Below are 22,205 nucleotides of genomic sequence, written 5' to 3'. Positions count from 1 at the left end.
AATGAAATATATTATGTCAAATTCATACAGCAGAAGAATAAATCCAAACCTGTTGTAAAATAAAGTGAGTATTGTTTATGATAGTGACATTTGTAAAATAACACAAAATCTCTTAAGAGGAATTAACAGTCTGGTAGAACAGAAATACCTTTGGAGAGTAATCCAAAATTCAAACCCACATCACGTGCAGACAGAATCTGGTGACTAAATCATGGTTTCCCTGGCAACAGGAATGCGTTCCATCAGTGACTCTTACACCAACAAGTAGTTAATGGGTTTTCATGACATGGTGTAAAGATGGTCCCAAAGGAGTCTCAATTTAGGATAAGGGTGTTTGCAAGATATGCTTTCTCTGTTTCACACATTATATATGATGGAATAATAATTGGAGCATAGACACATTGTAAATGAAGCTACTTTCTAACTAGGAAACCACAAGGTATGATTCAGATGTGGTTCCCAGTGACAAAAGGGCACCACAATGTTTTTAACGGAGAGCAGAGAGATGCATTATTTCTTCAGCCAAAAAGTTTGACCAAAACTATTATTTTTACCTTGATGTATGCTGTAATTAAATCTTAATTAAGTAGAGTATATATACCAGAAGATTCAACTTTGCAGTCGCCCCTAAACACATCCCCACTGAAGGCATCATATGCAGAGTTGAAGCTACACTCACCAAAATCAAACCAGATGAAGCCAATAAAATCAGACTTGCAGTCACCAACATCCTTTGCTCCAGTAATCCACCCAGAAGCAACTTACAACAACAAGAACAAAAAAGCACTCACCAACCTGAGGAAAGACAACAACATAATCATTCTCCCAACAGACAAAGGTAACGCCACAGTGGTGATGAACACATCTGACTACCAAGCCAAACTATCCAACCTACTCCAAGGCCCTGCTTACAAACCTCTAAACACAGACCCCACCACCTACCTGGAAAAAAATCACCAAATCCAAAATAAAAGCCTCTCCCATCAATGAAGAGATCCAGCAAAGAATAATCCCCAGAGAGAAACCATCCCAATGCCCCAAACTCTATGGCCTCCCCAAGATAAACAAAGAAGGAACACCATTCAGACCCATAGTCAGCTCCATAGGCTCACCTCTATAGAATCTCGCCAAACAACTCCAACCTTACGCAGAATCAATCACCTCACACATACAAAACTCACTCCACTTCATAGAAACGATAAAGAAACAAAACTACAACCCAGCAACCTACTCATGAGTTTCAATGTCATATCCCTCTTCACCCAAGTGCCTATAAAAGAAGCCTTGACAGCCATCCAGAACAAACACAACCACCCTAAACACCTCCTGGACCTGACTAACCACTGCTTAACCAACACATACTTCATCCACAATGGACAAAGATACAAACAGATAGAAGGAGCACCCATGGGATCACCCCTCTCCCCCGTCATTGCAAACTTATACATGGAACATTTTGAAACCAATGCCTTAGACAAATCTGAACACAAACACAAACTCTGGCTTAGATATGTTGATGACACTTTCATGATTTGGCCACACGGGAAAGAAAAACTGGACAACTTCCTCACACATCTCAACAGCCTACACCCCAAAATACAATTCACTATGGAAATAAAAGCAAACAACCAAGTTCTCTTTCTGGATGTCCTAATCTACAAAAAACCTATTGGCTCCCTAGGACACACCATCTACCAGAGAAAAACACACACAAACCGCTATTTAAACGCACAATCCCATCACTAACCTGCTAGATCAACTTTGTAGCCAAGACCCTCATTTCCAGAACCAAATGCCTAGCCAACAAAGACCACCTGAAAACTGAATTACACACTCTCACAAACATATTAATCTCCAACAGATTCCAAAGAAACACAATTACCAACCTAATCCAAAAGGAGACACCCCCCAAAACCAAGATACAGAACAGGAAAATGGCATCGCCCTCCTCCCTTACATCAAAGGCACCACAGATGAAATCAGCAAAATTCTCCACAAACACAATATCAAGACAGCCTTCAACCCTGACCAAAAAATAGCAAATATCTTAAGAAATCCCAAAGACAAAATCCAGCTAGAAAACTAAGGAGTCTACGAAATATCATGAAAAATCTGCCCTGCAACATACATAGGACAAACGAACAGGAGAATAAATGCACACATCGCAGAACACAAGAATGCAGTAAGAAAAAAAGAAAAAACTTCCTCCCTTTTTCAGGACCTTAACGCTACAGGACATGAAATTAATTTTGAAGGAACCAGGTTAATCTCCAAAACAGAACACTTCAACAAGAGAATAATTATGGAAGTTATCGAAATAGAGAAACACCCCCACAACATGATTAAACGTGACGATACCTCCCGCCTATATATATGTGTGTGTGTGTGTGTGTGTGTGTGTACACACACACAGTTACATATACATATATATATATATATATATATATATATATATATATATATATATATATATATATATATATATATGTGTGTGTGTGTGTGTGTGTGTGTATGTGTATGTATATGTATATGTATATGTATATATGTATATATATATACACACACATACATACATATATACATAGATATAGATACATACATACATATATACATACATATATATTAAAGCTTACAAACTTGAAATTTGGCTTCTAGGTGCTCGCTAAGAAAGGATTTTTCAAAATGACCATCAGATCATTAGTATTACTTATACAATAATTAACATACTCTGATGCTAAGGGATATACTCCCTCTCCCCACCTGAAAAGAACTCTGTTCCATCTGGCAGTTTCCTTATTTTAACATGCTCTGATGCTAAGGAGTTAGGCATTCTACCCTCCCCCTCTCCACCTGAAAAGAACTCTGTTCCAACTGCCAGTTGCCTCACATTCCATTACCTCAGTTCAAACTGGCAGACATTCCATTCCTTCACTTAGAAGCAATCTGGGGCTCCTAACAGAACTAAATGTTGGAACATCACCAAAATGCCTATGCCTTCCACCTATGGAACTGCTTCCGGACTAAAGGCGGCAGGAGTGATATTCCCTTATGTGTTTCAATCACCGACCACTACTGAGCCAATGGATTGAACTAAAGTGAACAGGATTTCTCCAGCATTGCCGGATCACATTGTTTTGTTTTGAATCACGGTATCCAGCTAGTAAAATATATAACTCATTACTACATTTAACAATAAAATATTTTAGGATGGCACAAAGAGGGTATCCTTACAATCCTTGGTTCTTGATTGAATTAATAAACACATGCCAATTTTCTGAAGTATAGACTAATTTATACAGACTTCATACAATCTTGAACATTAAGATCACTGATATCTTAAATACAAAGACTACTAAATAGATCAGTGTTTGTCAATCTTGGCAACTTTAAGATGTGTGGATTTCAACTCCCAGAATTCTCCAGCTACCATGACTGACTGGGAAATTCTGGGAGTTGAAATCTGCAAGTCTTAGAATTACAAAGATTGAGAAACACTAAAATAGATAATATGGGAGACCTAACTGGTTAGTTTCACCACAACAACATAGTGAGTATATTTCTATATTTGTCAAATATAGAAAGTTATGCACAGTCTCTGGTTTCTGTTTTTAATTATTGCATATGGAAACTTGATGTTTGGAAAGGGAAATATTTCAGTAAGGACAAATCTCTATTGCTCTCTAAAGTCACCATTAATGTTTGTCTGAAATAAATACGACTGAGAACAACCAAATCTCTAGAGTGGAGCCAATAACTCTGTTGACCAAGAATAATTTCTTCTATGAATATATACCAGGTCTTCTGTGTACCCTGCTTTAGAAAACCTATATTCAATTTTAGTTGATAGCCAAAGATTTCTTAATATGTTAGTCCAAACAATCAATAAGTTTCTATTATCATTCAAAAACATACTGTTTCTGACATAAATCACAAAATGTTGTTCTAAAGATTGCTTTAATGAAGAATTTGTAACCCCAATATTCCAGTCCCATTTCTTTATAGGATTATACTTTGATATTTAATAGTTTGAAGATTAAACATTACCCTCATTGACCCATAATAAACATCCCATTTATTTATTATTTTCTGCCCATCTTTTGACATCTTCACTTTTGATTTATCAGAATTAATCATCAATCAATAAACATATGCTTCTGTGATTCCTGAGACCTATCTAGGCAGAAGAAAATAAAATGATATAATATTTATAGAAATAAAAGAAAGTATTTCCCTCAGAACTCTAAGTTTCCGAATTAAAGCACTATGCATTTTTTTAAAAAGAGCCAATGTGTAAATTTGTTTGTACTGTTTTTTGTTTTTGTTTTTAAGAAAAGGTGGCCAAATTGTATGTTTGGGGATCAATCTAAGGAGAAATGCATTTCTTCCAAAAGAAGGTTCCTATCAATTGTATTGAATGCTTCCCTGAAACCAATTAAAGGAAACAATGTGCTCTTTGTGGCATATGGAAATTTATGACACAAATGCTTTAGAATCAGGGGTGGGCTTCAAAAATTTCAGCAATGGGTTCTCTACCCAGTTGCTGGCTGGGCATGGCCATGGCTTTTCTTGAGCCTCTGGGAGGGCGAAAAGTGCCTCCCCTGGGCTCAGGAGGCCCTCTTGAGGCTGGAAACGACCCCATTTCCAGCCTTCTGGAATTTCCGGGAGGCCCATTTCCCCCCGTCCCCAAGCCGCCATGTGGGCTCTTCACCCCAAACAGGCTGCGTGGAGACTCCTGGGAGTTGAGGGATAGGTGGGGACAGCCAGGGGTGGGGTTTGGAGGTCCTGCGAACCGGCCATAATGTTAACTATGGGTTCTCCCAAACCCGGGCGAACCCATAGCAACTCATACCTGTTTAGAATACAATAGTTGTCAATAATAGATAACTGTTCTGACACCCCTTGTCCCCCACCAACACACACTCCAAGCCAAAGATACTTCACCAGATTTATTTACAGACAGACAGGTCCTTGGCAGCAATCCAACAGAAATAAGCCTTCATAACAACCCGGCACTGATAAACAAGGGCAGCAATCCAGCCTGCCACGCTCACAAGACTGTTCTCCCACATTAGTTCATGCGTTGACTTCTGCAAAAGGCGTGTGCACAAGCAGTCCTTTTATAGTCTGGAGGAGTCTAATTATCATCAGCTGAGTGCAATTACCTCCTGTAACTGCGCAATTGCTCCTGACGCCTATTAGTTTGCCGGTAATGAGCATCCAACAATGCACTGCTGACGTCTGACTCACTGTCCCTTTTCTCCTCCCCACTGCTCCAAGGCATGACATCAGGAGCATCCTCCCTTTGGCTTTCACCACTGCTCCATGCCTCAGGCGCCTCCTGGTGGCCAACCAGCCTCTCTGATCCCTGCTCGGAGTCGAAACCCTGTCCAGGGTCCTCCACATCCTCCAGGGCCGACTCATAGGGACCCTCGCTGTCGGAGTCTGGTGGCAGCTCCAACGGCTCCTGCTGGGCCACAACAGATAACTATATCCACGAAACTGTTATTAGCCTGTACCCACTCACCAATCATTCCTTCCAATCCGCCAAACTATTACCAAGAAATTATGTAAAAGGTATAATGAATTTCATAATGACTCTCTGACAAATGAGAAGAATAGACACAGCGAGCTGGAAAATGGGCAAGATCAAACTGGGGGTTGTGAAGAAAAAAAATATCCTGCTCTTGCTCCTGTGATCCAGACTGCAACATACACAACACATCCTATGTTTTCCAGTGCCTGTATGCACACAAACAATGAGACATTATTTGACGGGAGAACAGAAAAGCATAGATGCCAGCAAATGCAATATAATGCTTCATTAACCAGAAGAAAATATTAAGCTGGTAAAGGGTTTAGAAAAAATGATAAATGCCGTGTTTTGCATGCTTTTCCTACTTCTTCAATTAGAAATAATTATGCATCTTAGCCAAATTATTTATCAAACCACCAGGTCTATAATTAACAGGCACTGACCTATACATTTTAAAAAGATAAATATAACTATACTTAAATTCCACTCTGACTGTATGAGCACCTGAATATATTCAGTTAAGGGTTTTACAGAAAGTTGACACCCAATTCATGATTTATATATTTCATAATATAATGTATCTTCCATAGAGTCTTACCTGTATGTAAAATGATAAGAATATCCTCTATCTCATTATCTTTAACAGGAGGCTGGTTGGGTGAAGTGCAAAAGATACATCTATCACCTGAGGTATTTTTTTTATGTATTAAAGAGATAATTAAAATTACATATCCATTATTTCTAAGAAACGTTGGTGCTAAAGTGAGCTCTTCCACATTCCAAACTTTACTTTTAAATTCTGCTGCTGAAACTAACTTTATCCATAAGCGATCTGAAATTCTCTTTTTATCTTGTACTAGCTGATAACCTGCCATTGCCCAGGTATTTATAGACATCAAAGCATTTGTCTGACAGGGATGGGCCTTTCTTCCCCCTACTACCTTACCATCATCCCTGCCCTCTCCCTTCCCCCTCCTATGCACTCCTCTTTCCTGCCCTGTCTACAATCCTGGCACATTGCCCCAAATCTATCAGTGGTCCACTGGAAGGCAAACATGGCTGGCTTTCCAGAGGAAAAGGCAAAGGAACTGACATCACAAACAATTGCTGTTCTAAGATGCCACACTCACTCTGCTTAATGGCCCAGGCTCTCCCTTCTTCCTCCATATCACAAACAATTGTCACTCTAGGAGGCCACACTCACTCTCCTTAACGGGCCAGGCATTCCAGAGTTATGCTGGAACACACACACACACACACCAGGGGTGTCTTTAACCCCCCCCCCCAGTATTTGCTTTCAGACGGTAAGTCATCTTAAAGCACTCCAGAGTTATGCTGGAACACACACACACACACACACACTATAATATTGTATAATATTTTATTTTATTAATGGATATTATACTGTAAATAATTCTAAAGTTGTTTCTGTGAAGTTCCCCTACCTCTTGGACATCACTGGATCATGCCCCACTCCTGATCTTCAAGCTGGTATGAATAGCACAGAGGATTTAATAACTGAAGCTTTTATCCGTCTTTTCAAGAGATGCAAGCTATGAATTAAAAGCTCCTTTCACAGAGTTTTAGCCCTAGTGAAAGCCAAACACAAAGACCAAGTATAACTTAGTTACTGAGTGATAAGTCTTATCACTCAGTAAATCCCTGGACAATGGCTAAGCCTTGTTTCCATTTAAAAAAAAATGGCTAGAGAGAATTGAACCAAATTTATCAGGTTTGTGGTACCATACTGTAGTAATCTGACATTTTACTGTAGCCAGAGTATTGGCTGTTGTAGCTCCTGCTTGTGTAAAGCCAAGCTGTTATTCATAAGAATTATGAGAGGATCTAGTTTTAATGTCATAAAGAAAGGAATATACATCTCTCAGTATCATCAGATGCATCAGATTATAATACCGTGTTCCTCTGAAAATAAGGCAGGGTCTTATTTTCTTTTGACCCCCGAAATAAGCACTTGGCCTCATTTTTTTGAGGTGCAGGAGGCTGCAAGTGTGGTCATCTCACAGCTGCTGCTGTGTTGCAATATTTTCAGGGAGGGCTTATTTTTGGAGAAGGGCTTGTTTTAGTGCATGCACTCAAAAGCCCAAATGGGCTTATTATCTGGGAAGGTTTTATTTTCAGGGAAATGGGGAAATAACACTGATGGGTGACCAAAAGAAAATTTTAAAAAATTCAGGTAGTAATGTTGATTGCCACTAGTAAAGGTGTACCTACAAATGATGCAATGCCAATTTCTTGTACAGTGTCAGAGGGAACTTTAATAACTATTGATGACCTGTCAGTAACTTCAGAAAGCAGAATGACTACTCCCCTACTTCAAGGAGAAACAGTCCTGCTGATAGCCATGAGTGTCATTTTAAGAGATTGTTTCATCTTTCCTCTGCTAGCAAATCTGCAGTAGTTGATCCACTTAAATAAGACTATGTTTATTTGATAGCTATGATACAGGGTGAAAAGACCATCATTTGTGGAACAAAAAGAAATAAAGTAAAATCAATCAAAAGCAGCTACAAAGGGAAAACAGCTAAACCATTGCATACTGCACTTCCAAAGTGCCATAAGTAGTTACATGATTTAACACTCAGTCTTGGCCTGTCCGTGAAAAGATAAACAGGGTCAGATTGGGTTACTAGGATGGGAGACCTCAATAAAGCTCTAGGACATTGGGTGTCACACACTCAGCGTCACAATGCCGTCATGTGACATTTTTTGATGTTTTCCCTTCGCGGAGCTGGGGTGGGCATGGCCTACATGTGACGCATCTGGCCCGCTGGCCGCCAGTTTGACATCCCTGCTCTAGGACCATGGGTTAGATCTGCAGGTTATAAAGAGCAGCAACAGAAGGAGGAGGAAGCTGGTGACAAACCACTTTCCCATTTTTTGCAAAAAAAGAATATCATAGACATGTCACCAATAATCAAGCTCACCTCAAAAAGGCTTTTATAATTTTTTTAGTAGCATTCCAGAAATAGTTGAAGAAGAGAGCTATTTGCTGGTTCAGCTACTCCTGACAAGATCATAAATGTTTCTAATATCCACCACCACGACCACCACCACTATTTATGCCACTTGTGGGGAAAGTTTTAAAAGATTTACTAGAATGTTAAGTTAATTCTCAAGTGAACACAAGAATGATTCAGTCTCCAGAGTCTGAACTAGCTGAATATACACAGTTTGTAGTTCTCATAGGGTAATCACTTAATCCAGGACAGTCATGATCAGGAAAATCAAACTATTGATACTGGACACCCAAGTACTACAAAGGAGCTAGGAGGCTACTTTCTGTCACTTTCCCCCTACTTCTTGGGAGAAGGATTACAAAAATTAAGGTTGCCTTCCTAGGGATGGACAAGTATGTTTTTCATTTATTTAATGAAATTATTAGAACAATTCTATTTTCATTCTGGGACGTCATCTTTGTGCCTGCAGCAACAAGAGAGAGCTAATCTTTTGATCTTCTTCAGATAACACTGTTCTTACCTAGGCTTCCCCAAAAAGCACAAAGCAGAATCCTGGTCCCAACAAAATCCCTTTTCATAAATGAATGTGAATTCCTCTCATTCACATTCAGCAAGGCCTGGCAAACAGTCTTTCAAAGGAGTATTTATGACTAGAGATCTATGGTATTTTGGAAAGCTACCATGTAAATATTGTCCCAATGAGGTGCTATGCAAGGAAAGACTGTGCACAGAGTCTCTGAAATTCATGGACAGATCTCCACACTCCTGAAATGAATCTAATGAACAAATGAACAAATTGTTTCCTGCCAAAGCCCATTCCACTTTTGCTCATCTTTTATTTCCTATGGGAGGGACCAAACACCTTTCACCTGTGACTTTACTCCCAAGTCGACCCTGATTTCTGAGTTGTTCTCTTCTTTTGGCAACTCTATGAATGTGCACACTGGGAACAGGCTCCAGTTGTTCCTCTGCCTCATAGCTGTCTAGCTCCATAGGCACCTGATCACTGACAGACGGCCTTGGCCCCATCTCTACCTCCAATGCAGAGCCCTCATCTGAACCTTCCCCAGCCTCCAGGACTGGCCCATGTTCCCCCCACCCCAACATCCTCACTGTCTGATTCTGCTGCCAGCTCCACTGGCCACAGGAGGGCCATAACAAACACTAAACTCAGAGCAATTTGTGGTTAAAACTAACAGTTTAAAACCATTGTGATTGTATTGGGTCCACAGCCAACACTCAATCCCTGATTGAAATAAAACAATTTTACCAAAATTGACTTATTTAGAGATGTAATTGGCAACTTCCTCTGAGTGTACTCAATTCATCTACAACTTCATTCCAGGAATGGTTGAATGATCCATTTGTACTAGTGCTTTATGGCATTATGGTAGAATGCCTCATACATTAATTTTCTTTAATTAATTGGAGGGAGGGAAGGGCCACAATAATTAATTATATGAGTCATTGAATAGTAGGTCATCTCCTTAATGAATGAATTCATTGGGCTCCTGTGACTTTAATTGTTTAATTTATCTCTCAGAGTACACCAGTGTATCTTTTGTGACACTGTAGAGTGTCCTTCAAATACACTTAGAAAATGACTATTTGAGACTTTCCATTTCCTTTCTGTAACTTTTTTTGACCTTTTGCTAAATGCATTTCATTTATTAGAAGCGGTATATGTCATGCATTGCTTTTCCTGTTGACAAAATGTCCAAGGGGTTCATAATCTTGAAAAGACCAAAAATCAGTTATGACACTTATGGCACAATCTTACATCTTACAGAATTTTATAAAAGAGTTCCATTACTGTTCAGAATCTTGGTTATTTGGCTCTCCACATTCTCAGATCTTGGTTAAAAAATATTATTATGCCAAAACATCTCTTATATCTTTTCTAAGTCATTTTAATGAAAGTTGATCCTGTTCTTCTGTTATTTGGTTAAAAGAAAAAAAAAGGCTAAGGGATTTGTATTGAGATCTTCTTCTTAGGAGAAAAAATGGTGAATTATGGATGGCGCCATGAAAAGCATGATGACCACAGCAGAATGGAGAGCTGGTGAGTAGACCAGTTCTTTATAGTTCTTCTATGTACAAGAAGAATACTTGAAATCAACCACCAGTGCTCCAGGCAGCTGCTTCTCATGAGGACAACATAAAACATTGAACTCTGGCAAACTTATAGTTCTGGTAGAAAAGGAAATACCCATCCATCCGAACAGTGGTTGGTTCTTTTGAAAGGACATAAAGTTCTCATATTCCTTTTCTAATCACTTTTTAAAATTGCTTGTTAATTGCTTTTCAGTATTAGAAACTTTTAGATGTGCAAGTTTTAAGCACCAGGTGAATTTCTTTTAATTCTAATCAGAGAAGTTTTAAATAGAAGCTTAATGATATTAAAACATTTTGGAATAAACAGCAAAAGATTGATTAAAAACACTTTTATTTTAGAAAGTTACAAATGAACTATGGGTCCAGAAAAAGGATGCTGGGATTAATTATAAAGAATTCTTTGTGTGGAAAAATGTTTTTCTTTATTTTTTAAAAAATAAGATTATAATCAAAGGAGAAGAACACTCCTCAACTCAACTCATAAAGACAGAATAAAGCAAAATATTTCAACATTGGACATTTTGAAGGATATTTTTGAACAATGTATCCAGAAGTTAAGTTTGGAGAATCTACCTCTCTTTTAAACTATGTTTAAAGAAGTCACAGACGAGAAGCAGGTTCTACCTGATATGATGGAGATTGATTTCAAAGTGGATTTCAAAATGACAGGCTACATGAATGTCATAAAAATGTGTTACACTGAACATATAAAAGAAACCAGCTAATGGAATCGTAATGAAAAGGGATATTCAAATAACAAACATATATATTTTTTCTATATTTGATTTACAAAAAAAGAGAGACTTGTTAAAGCTTTGATGAATAATTGATGTCTATGGTCTGTGGGCACAAGTAACTTACCTTCTAACAAAGCAGTTTGAAAACAACCATTGTGGATGTTTGGAAGAATGTTTTGACACCGCATATAAAATCCTATATATTTTTGCAATATGATCATCCTTTTCTTTTATTTCTCCATGTCACCAATTTTTAGATTTTACTCTGCTGGTTGAGTGCTGCTATCAGTATCAAAGTTGTCTCTCTTCCTATCAGTGATTGCAGGCAATCTCATTTATGCCCACCAACCTGAGATGACTCCGCTTGTTGCTGTAATTATTGCCTTTATTCTCTTCTCTGGGTGGATGCTTTGATTCCATCTAATAAATGAAGCAAAAACTTAGCTTACATTACATTGTAAACACAGTTTCTGGAAATGTCATTTCAGATGAGTTACACATAAATAAAAGCAAGGAAGCGTTTCTTTCTTTAGAAATGTTTATATTCTGTTCAACTAGCCACATTAAAAAAAATCCAAATACAGAGAATTGTTAGTTATCTGAATTTGGTCATTGGTTACCCATGGGCTTTGTGCAGCATGCGTTTATAAGTCAATGAAGTGCAGAAATAGCATGGCCATGAAAAACCGACAGATCCAGCTGGAATAACAATGCCTCTTTGATTTAATGCTAGTTCAATAACTGAAACAAAAGCTATAAGATTTTTAATAACTTGATCCCTGGCCAGCATTGCTGAAAAGACACTAAAGAGAAAGAGATATATATCCCTATTTGATAGAATACTTGACAGTAATTCATCTGAATCCTGTTGTTATTTTCTGTGGAGTGGAAAAAGAACAAAATAATGAGAGAGAGAGAGAGAGAGAGAGAGAGAGAGAGAGAGAGAGAGAGAGAGAGAGAGAGAGAGAGAGAGAGAGAGAGAGAGAGAGAGAGAGAGAGAGAGAGAATATGAGAACATGACAGTATTCCACATAGTAAGAATTGCCATCCAGAAAAGTTGTTTTATAGTTATATTGATTCTTCTCCCACAAAGTACATATTGAGTAATTTAACAAAAAGAAATGGAAATTCAATGCTTCCATTGAGTATTCCGGCAACCATAGGTTAAGACTTTAGGATTATTGGCTAAAACGGCTGACATGGAGTAGTAGTTTTGCTGAATCAATGCAATTTCCCCCCAATATTAATACCTAACTGGTTTGGGAGAAAAATGATACTGGATTTAACTGACCATAACTTAGATGGTATTATTTTAGAGCACTGTAGAACATGTTAAGGAGGGGGGAAAGAGATCCCTAAACGCAAACTGTATTTTTATTTATTATTCATTTAGAAAAAAAATGTATATATATTTGTCTATGGAAATAACGCTTATATTCAATGATCATTGTGACATATACCAACAATCTGAACACATGTAAAGACAGTCACACTTCACAGTGTAAAATGATCTAGAGATATATGAAGTACAACAAAACTCCATTTGGAAAAGAAAAGTTTTCTTTGATAATTCAGGCAGTAATATATTGAACAATACAATTGTAAGTCAGTCACCAAGACCAAAGGTTTATTTTATTCATTTATATGATTCCTGGTTGTGTGTAGCTTTTTACAGAAATGATTGCAGCCTAGGAAATGGGCCTCTTGTCTGTTAATAGGAGTGCTGATTTACCACCAGCCTATCAGGTACTTAGGAGCCAAGGGTGCAGTGGTACAAGGAAACGACAACAAATGATTTAATGGGCAGCCATCAACACCCTAATTAACAACTAAAAGCTACACACAGCTAGGAACCACATAAATACAATGCATAGAAAAGCCCACTGCATATATTCTGGAGAGAGAGAAAGTTCCCCGAGGATGGGCTACAGCACATATATTTACCTTCATTTGAAATACAAATGTATTTATGTTTGGGAGGATAAAGCTACAGTTAATAATAGATAGTTTTTGAATGTCTCTATTAGACTTAAAATTATGAGTCTAAAAGATGACAACATTTTTCTGAAAAGTATTCATGAGATGGATAACGCCAATTGTATTTGTGAGGCTTTCCCCATCCCTTGTTTGGAGCAGACCACAAGGTACAATGTCTGTATTTCTCTGAAAGAAAATAATCAAAATTAAACCATTGTTTGCAGTTTTGATGGCAGTGTGGGAAGACCCCCTTCTCCTAGAAGAATGGAATATTTTTAGAAATATTAAAAAGGCAGAATATTATATTTCCCTCTACCATCTAGCAGCAGAGCTCACCACATTGCAACAATTCTTGGGGACATTGCATCACCCTCCTGGCTTCAACCAAACTTAGCTCAGACAACTTCCAGAGCCAGCTATGACCCCTACAACAGTCAATGGAATACATGTTCTTGAACAGGAACAGGAAGCTCAAGTGCAAAACCCAAGAGAAGGTATGAATACCCTTCACTCTCAACTCCATGTGGTCTGCTGCCCAAAACCCATGTGGGGTGGTTGTGCTTCACCATTAAACCATGTTTCCAATCACCCTCCATGTTTCCAGTGTCTTTCTCCCGGATTGGAACTGAACCAGATGGCTATTTCTCCCAACAGAAGATTTCAGACTTAAATCACACACACATGAGTGTTGCAAGTGTTTGTTTCTTTGATTTATATTTTTCTCTTGCTGTAGCCATCTTTTATATATACAAAAAGATGGTCTTCTCCTCAAATTAATAGGCAGCACACAAGGCAGTTGACCACCAAATAGAAAAGAAATTCTGAATCCTAGCAATGGACTTTTTTCCCCAAAGAAATATGAGGGAAAAAGATGAAAACATTTGTTGCCTGGTGACCAGCACTTGACTTGATGGATTAGTTGTGCAAAGACAAATCCTAATATATAAGGAAAAGAGAATTACAGACTAACCTCCTGTTTCCCAGGGTAGTACTTAACTCTCTAACTTCACTGTATGATGTCTACACTTTTGAAAACTTGCACATCAGAATTCTCATAACTCTTCACGCAATTATAGAAGAGCTTGAAAAGAAATGCTAAGAATTTCTACAGTAATTTCAATTAAGTGTTTCAGATCCAAAATTGTACCTTTTCTTAATAGAAATAGTATTTGAACTGCTGACTTAATTCACACACAAAAATGTTTTGCAAGTAGAATTCAAGAGTAGCACCACAATCCAATGCATGCTACAGTAGAAGTGTTACTAAACTCAGCTGAACTCACAATTACCTTAAATGCAAAGGACAGGGAGATTTAGGAAAGTAACCCTTTTATATTGCAATTCTGCAATCACTTACATAATTATGGTCTTTAGGAACAAGTAGCAAGTGAGGAAGTCTTCATTTCTTCATTACTATACAGCCAATTCCAAGATGTAACTTCCAGAGAAGCTGAACTTTAATTTGCATAATCTCTAGTTTATACAGATAACATTTCTAACTATATGGCTGGAGAAGAGCAGCCTGGTGCTTCTTCTGGGAACTGAACAAGTAGATATTTGACCTTTCTGAATAGAATCGCATATGGCAAATTGCAGAAAGAGGAGGAACAATTTTTAAAATAGGTCTGACATTTTTACCCCAGCTGAACCAATATTATACCCATTGGGGGGGGGGGTGTCATTAAAATGCACTAATATGTGGTTCAAGAACCCTTAAATAAAAGTTAACATTCAAAGTTGTCAAATCTTAAATTACTCAATAAGAAGAACAGTGCCAGGACAATGCAAATCCCACTCAGGAAATCAGGGAAAATATTTAGCTGTGCTAACATGCACATCGAGATGGAGATTTATGTATCATGCAAAGGTATGATTTCCCTAATCATAATATGTGGACTGAATTACCCATGGGACAGCTGAAGGAAACAAATCACATTATGACATAGTAGGTATGTGATCTTGGCCCGTTTCTAAAAAGCTTTAGATGGTGATTGCCAGTTTGTTGTCAGTAAAATAGAGCATTCACAAATAATTTACAAAATGGTTTTGTTCAAATTGTAATTTTATATAGTGTAGGAAGTTAGCACTCACCCCTCCCCTAGAAGAATGAAATATCCTAGGAAACATTGAAAAAGCAGAATATTATATTTCCCTGGATGAGAAATGGAGAAACATGTTTTTAGGCAGGAAACAGACTCACTCTTAATAGCCCCCACTTTGCCAATGGAGCATTAAAAGGCCTGAGCCAGCCTATTCTACATAATAAAGATCTCCCCCTTCAGCTCCAGGGTGATGGGATTAAGGCATGATAATATTAGCCCTTTACCCATCTCACCTCAGGGCACTTGGGAAGAAGCAATGCTCAACCAAACTTGAAGTCAGAACACAGCCTAAAGAGTTGCCCTGCATGGCCCCATGGGAGTCTGACAACCAATCAACCAGCATATTTCTTACACAGGAACAGGAGCTGAACAGAGAGTATTAAAAACCCAGGAACTCTCTTCGGGGCCTCTTTCCTCTTTTCTTCTTCGCTCAACATCTGGAAGCATGTGATCCCCCTTTTCTTTTCAGGAGCTCAAGCAGGAGCTCAAGGAGATCCTATCCACCATTAAACCATCTTTCCAAGCAGCCTCCATGTTTCCAATGTCTTTTTCCCCACTTGGAACTGAACCCAGAAGGACGTTTCTTCCAACAATAGATTCAGTTGAAAGCAAGTCTCCTTCAGCAAAGTTGGATGAACTTAATAGAAGACACACAAGCAAACACACACACACACATGCATACAAAGTGAAGAGCATGATTGTGCTTCCATGAGTTCTAGAGCCCCTGTTCTGAATCATTTTTAAAGTATGCACACACTCCCAGCCTCCAAAATGTGCTACAATTCTCCTTAGTCATTGAGCTATTTCCTAAATATTTTCCCTTTAATTGATATGGGGGAGGAAGAAAGTAATATTCTTCTTCTATATTTAATGCCAGCTCCACATTTATTCTCTTATATACTGTTCCGCCAACATATTTCCACTTTAATCCAAACTGAAAATCACATGCAAGAAAATTCACTTGTAACATTACATTTAAAACTATTTTGAACTTTTTAAAAAATGCATGTGTTAGTAATTCTCAAAATGCACATTTAAGTCATAATTTTTACTGGAAAGTATGAAATGTGATGTAAATCAGGAAGTGTAAGTTGTGTTAATTCACATCAGAATTTGCCCAAATTTATCCGATGTAGCGATCATGTTTAAAGTTGCTAACTGCATCACATTCTTGTTAAGCCTACACAAAGCCTGCTCAAGGTTTTGCTTTGCAACATTTCTATGCAACATTCTTCGCTTTGCAACATTTCTATGCAACAGTCTTCTGTAACATCTTTTTGTAACATGTGAACAAGCTTGCCCGGTAACAAGTATACGTGACAAGTGAACAAAGCCTGCCCAGTAACAAATGTTTTAACCAATCATGTAATAACACGCTGTAAGACAGAAACCTTTTGTATGATTTTAATAAATACCGTCTCAATCGGCCAGCCGGGGTCTTTTGATCTCGCCGAGCTGGTTGATGCGTTGCAACACATCATGGAGTCCGTTCTTCCTTGGCAGTATCAGGCCCGCCTAACCTAGGCGCACCCCAGCTGGGGTCCCATAGCCGAGCTCAGTCAGGCTCACCTCTGCAGGGGTTTCGATGCCTAGCTCCGGCTCACCTTTGCAAGGGTCCACACTCAAAGCAGACGAGGTCGCCGTGTGGCAGCCAGCCACACATTCACTCACAACTGGTGACCCCGACGTGCCGAATTGCCTTTCGGACGTCTCACGCCGAGTCCCGTGTCTACGTGTTCGGCGCCTTGATTCTCATCTTACGCACCTGACGGGCAAGCGCATCGTAAGTTATGGGCTCCTCACATTCAAAGTCTCATTCTGGGCATAGAAATGAACTTTCACTTTTAATCAAGAAGGCTAATAATTTGCAAAAAATTAATGGCACTACTGTCTACCCTCTTTCTAAATCTGATATTGATCACCTTCTTTTTTATGTCTATCAACACTGCCCGGGTTATCCCGACACTGGAACTCTCAAACGTTCCACATGGGAACGCCTCGGCTCTTACTTTCACTCTCCTCCCCATGCCCCCTTTGCTGTTATGTCTTCTTGGCGCGCCGTTATGGCAGCCCTCAATACTGTCTATCCTAAGGATTCATTTCCTTCTCCCACACACCCCCCTTCTGTTTCTTCTTCTGTTAAACATTCTTTGTCTGCCCCTGTAAATGTTGATTCTCCCCCTCCCTATCCTTCACCTACTGCTCCCGATTACCCCCCTCCTCCCCCCTCTCCTTCTTCTGTCTCTTGCCTCCCCTCTCCCTCCCAGGGCGGTCACGTTTCCTCCCTTCTCCGTTCCCGTTCCTTTTCCCTTGACTCCTCCGATCTCCCTGCCGCCTATCCTCTTACCTTTGTGCCGGGCGCCCCCGGCCCCCCTGTCCATTCTAACATTGAACTGCGTGTTTTAAAAAATCTAAAAGAAGCAGTTAATGCCTATGGTTTACAGTCTCGCTATACTCAAGGCTTGTTAGATTCTCTTGTGTCTGCCACCACGGCAATGCTTGTGTATGATTGGAAAACTTTGTTTTCTATGTTGATGACTCCTGCTCAATATGTTGTCTGGTTGTCTGAATATGAAAAATTGGTTGAAGCCGAAGTCCTCAAAGGGCTTCCAGCTCAAGTTACTGTAGACCATCTTAAAGGCACGGGCGCATTTTCCACTCTTGTTCAACAGCAAAATAGTCCTCGCCGCGCTCACGCCTTGACTCATCTACTTGCTATGGCCGCTTTAATACGAGTGGATGATTCCACCACTGCGGCCACTCAAGCCTTTTTGAAAATTATGCAAGAACCTCATGAATCATATTCTTCCTTTATTAATCGTTTGCAAACTGCCTTAGAAAGACAAATTGATAATGATACTGCAAGGAAAGAACTTTTGATTAAATTGGCTTATTCTAATGCAAATGAGGATTGTCAGAAAGTTTTACAATCTGTCGCCAATAAACCTGGCGTGACTATTGCTGAGTTCTTGCAACTTTGTCGTGTCATTGGTACGACGTCTCATAAAATGGGCGCTCTCGCTGCGGCCATCTCCTCCTCCATTTCCACTGCTCTCCCGCCCCCTGCTACATCACCTGAGGCACTCGCTCTCTCTCGCCCAGGCAATTGTTATAATTGCGGAAAGCCTGGCCACTTTAAAAATCAATGCCGTTTGCCTAGCGGTGGAGGCCAACCAAAGGGCTCTCGGGGTAAACCCCCCAACCCTGCGGTGAAGCCAAAAACCGTCTGCCCTCACTGTTGCAAAGGCTTTCATTGGGCTTCACAATGCCGTACTAATCCCCCTCCCGAGACCCTTCACTCGGGAAACTAATTTCGGGGTCCTCAGCTAACCCCACTCCAAAGGCTGATCCTCCTATTTTGTCTATTGCTTCTCGGCACTCTTTGGTGCATGCTCCGTCCCCTGACATGCTTTCTTTACCCACCGCCTATCCGGTGGCGCTTTCAGAAGCATTTACTTATGATGATCCTGGCTCAGTCTTTACCCTCCCGCTGTCAGTTACCTTATTGACACCACTTCCGCCTTCTCAGCCACTTTTGCTTATGCCCAACTCCACCCTCATCCTTGAGGGTGTGGTTGCTGCCCCTTTTCTTTATGATTCCTCCTCTTTAAAAAATATTTCACTCGCTGGCATCGGTGACCGATGCTTTCACCTTTCTGCTGACACTATTGTTGCTACTCTTTTAATCCTTCCTTCTTCCGATAATTCTTCCATCTATGCTTTACATCAACCTGTCCAATCTAATAAGCGTCTGCTTACTGTTTCTCTTAATGGACGTCCTTTTACAGGACTGGTCGATACTGGAGCCGATGTCTCTGTCATCCAACAATCTGAATGGCCTTCTTCCTGGCCTTTGCTTGATTCTCCTTCAGTGCAAGGTGTAGGCGGCGCTCAATCGGCCAAGGTTAGCACCAAGTGGCTTTTTGCATCCACCTCTCATTCTTCTCTTACTGCTTATATTAAACCTTATGTTCTACCTTTGTTCATTAATCTTTGGGGACGTGACTTGCTTTCTTAACTTAATGCTACCTTGAATATTCCTTAACATCATGTCACTATTTTCTCTTAAGCTTTCGCTTAAAACTAATACCCCAATTTGGATCGATCAATGGCCTCTTCCCATTGAAAAATTGCAGGCCCTTCATGTATTGGTGGATGAACAGTTGCAATTAGGCCATATTGAACCATCCACCAGTCCTTATAATACACCTGTATTTGTTATTAAAAAGAAAAATGGGAAATATCGCCTCCTTCAGGATCTCAGGGCGGTAAATTTAATTTTACAACCCATGGGAGCGCTTCAATGTGGGCTCCCAAATCCAAATTTAATTCCACAAGATTTTGATCTTGTTGTTATAGACTTAAAAGACTGTTTTTTCTCTATCCCATTGCATCCTGAGGATAGACTTCTTTTTGCCTTCACCATACCTGAATATAATAATTCTAAACCAACTGCTCGATACCAATGGAAATCTTTACCTCAAGGTATGATGAACTCTCCCACAATGTGTCAATACTATGTTGATAAAATCTTACAACCTTTTCGCCACAAGCACCCGACATTTTTGATCTACCACTACATGGATGACATTTTGCTGGCAGCTGAAGGACCTAAAGGTACAGTATCAAAAACATTACCTCAATTACAATCTTTGTTACATTCAGCAGGCCTTCACATAGCTCCAGAAAAAATTCAGCACCAATATCCAATGCAATATTTAGGTCATAAAGTAATCGCATCTGCTGCGGCACCCGCTTTACCACGTTTAACGCTTCCCCCCGACCTCACATTGGTTCAGCTACAACAGTATTTGGGAACTCTTAATTGGGCTAGACCATATTTATCCCTTTCCACAAATGACCTTTCCCCCTTGTTTCAAGGCTTGGTAGGCCTTAAACATCCTTCTGATACCATACATTTGAATCAGCAGCAACTTGATTCTCTGGAAAGGATCAACCATATATTACAAACTATATGGGTGGATAGAGCGCTCCCACACACTCCCCTTTCATTAGCTCTTCTTGCAACTCCTCAACTTTTGACAGGGATCATCATACAAGTATTGATGATCCCAAAACCTAAACTTTATATTTTAGAATGGTTACATCTAGCACACACACCTCGTAATTCACTCACACCCAGAGCAGCTCAAATGGCTTTGCTCATTGAAAAGGCACGAAGAAGAACCCGTGCCTTAATGGGAATGGATTTTGTTACGCTTTACCTCCCTTTCAAGTTATCTCAATGGGAACTTCTTTTTCAAAATTCTATCCTTCTCCAAGATGCACTCATGGAATGGCCTGGTCAAATTTCATGTCATCTGCCAGCTGACCCAAGGCTACAAGTTATTAAGACCATTCCGATACAATTCTCTACACCAATAACATCACAACCCATTAAAGATGCGTTAACCGTATTTACAGATGGGTCCAAAAATCATGGTGCATTTACTTGGAATACACAACAGATATGGCATAAGAAATTGACTAATACACAAACATCTGCACAACAGGCTGAGCTGGCAGCTTTTATTCTAGCTTTGGAATTATTTTCTTCCGAACCTCTAAATATCATCACAGACAGTCTGTATGTTGCTCAATTAACTTTACACATTTTTGATGCCTATATCTCACCCTCTTTAACACCTTCCCTTTTGATGTTGTTTACACAATTGCAAACAGTACTACACGCAAGGACTAAACCTTTGTTCGTAGCACACATTCGTAGTCATCAGCATCTGCCTGGGTTCCTATCTGAAGGAAATCACATGGCAGATGAGGCCTGCAAAATGATGCCTCTAACTATTGTTTCACCTCAGCCTGCCCCATTGACAGCAGGTGAAAGTCACACCTTTTTTCATCAAAACAAAAAAGCCTTGATGAAGCAATTTGGCATATCAATGGCAGAAGCAACTGCCATTATTCAACAATGCCCCACGTGTAGTCTTCAAGCTAATAGTATCCCGCAAGGAGTAAATCCAAGGGGTACTGAGGCTTGTGAAACTTGGCAAATGGATGTCACACAGTATTCTCCCTTTGCCCCATGGAAATACCTTTACGTTTCTGTGGACACTTTTTCGGGTTTTATTATGGTAACCCCACAAAGGGGTGAGAATACCAAGCAAACAATTAATCACTGCATTCGATCTTTCGCAACATTGGGGTGTCCAAAAATTTTAAAAACTGATAATGGTCCTGCTTATACCTCCTCTGCTTTTGCTGAATTTTGTTATAGGTGGTCCATTATTCACAAATTTGGAATTCCTTTTAATTCAAAAGGACAAGCAATTGTAGAACGAGCAAATAAAACCTTGAAAATAGCTCTTGATCGGCATATGGGGTCAAAAGGGTTACACCCCCCCAATCTCCCGATGTTGCAAAACATTCTAAATACTTGTCTTTATACTATCAACTTTCTTAACCTTACTGGCACACCTGCATCCTCTGCAGCCTCTCGTCACTTTTCTAAACCTCCTCTCCCCGCCTCCCGACCTCTTGTTTACTACAGGCAATTGCCGGATCCACACTGGAAAGGTCCGGCTCAATTGATTACTTGGGGAAAAGGCTACGCAGCGGTACAAATTGATGACAAGACTCTCTGGGTTCCTGCTCATTGTGTTCGTCCGTATCACCGCATACCAGAAGAAGATCAAGATGACCCTGCCTTTTCTTCTCCCCCTGACATCTCACTCCTTTTTCTTTAAACTCTTTCTCTCATTGTTATCTTATGCCTCTGCTCGATTTGTTGCTCACCCTCAGGTGA

This window comes from Natrix helvetica (genome assembly GCF_964273705.1).
Source record: "Natrix helvetica genome assembly, chromosome: 6".
NCBI classification, from domain to species: domain Eukaryota; kingdom Metazoa; phylum Chordata; class Lepidosauria; order Squamata; family Natricidae; genus Natrix; species Natrix helvetica.
This window is presented reverse-complemented; position numbering follows the sequence as displayed.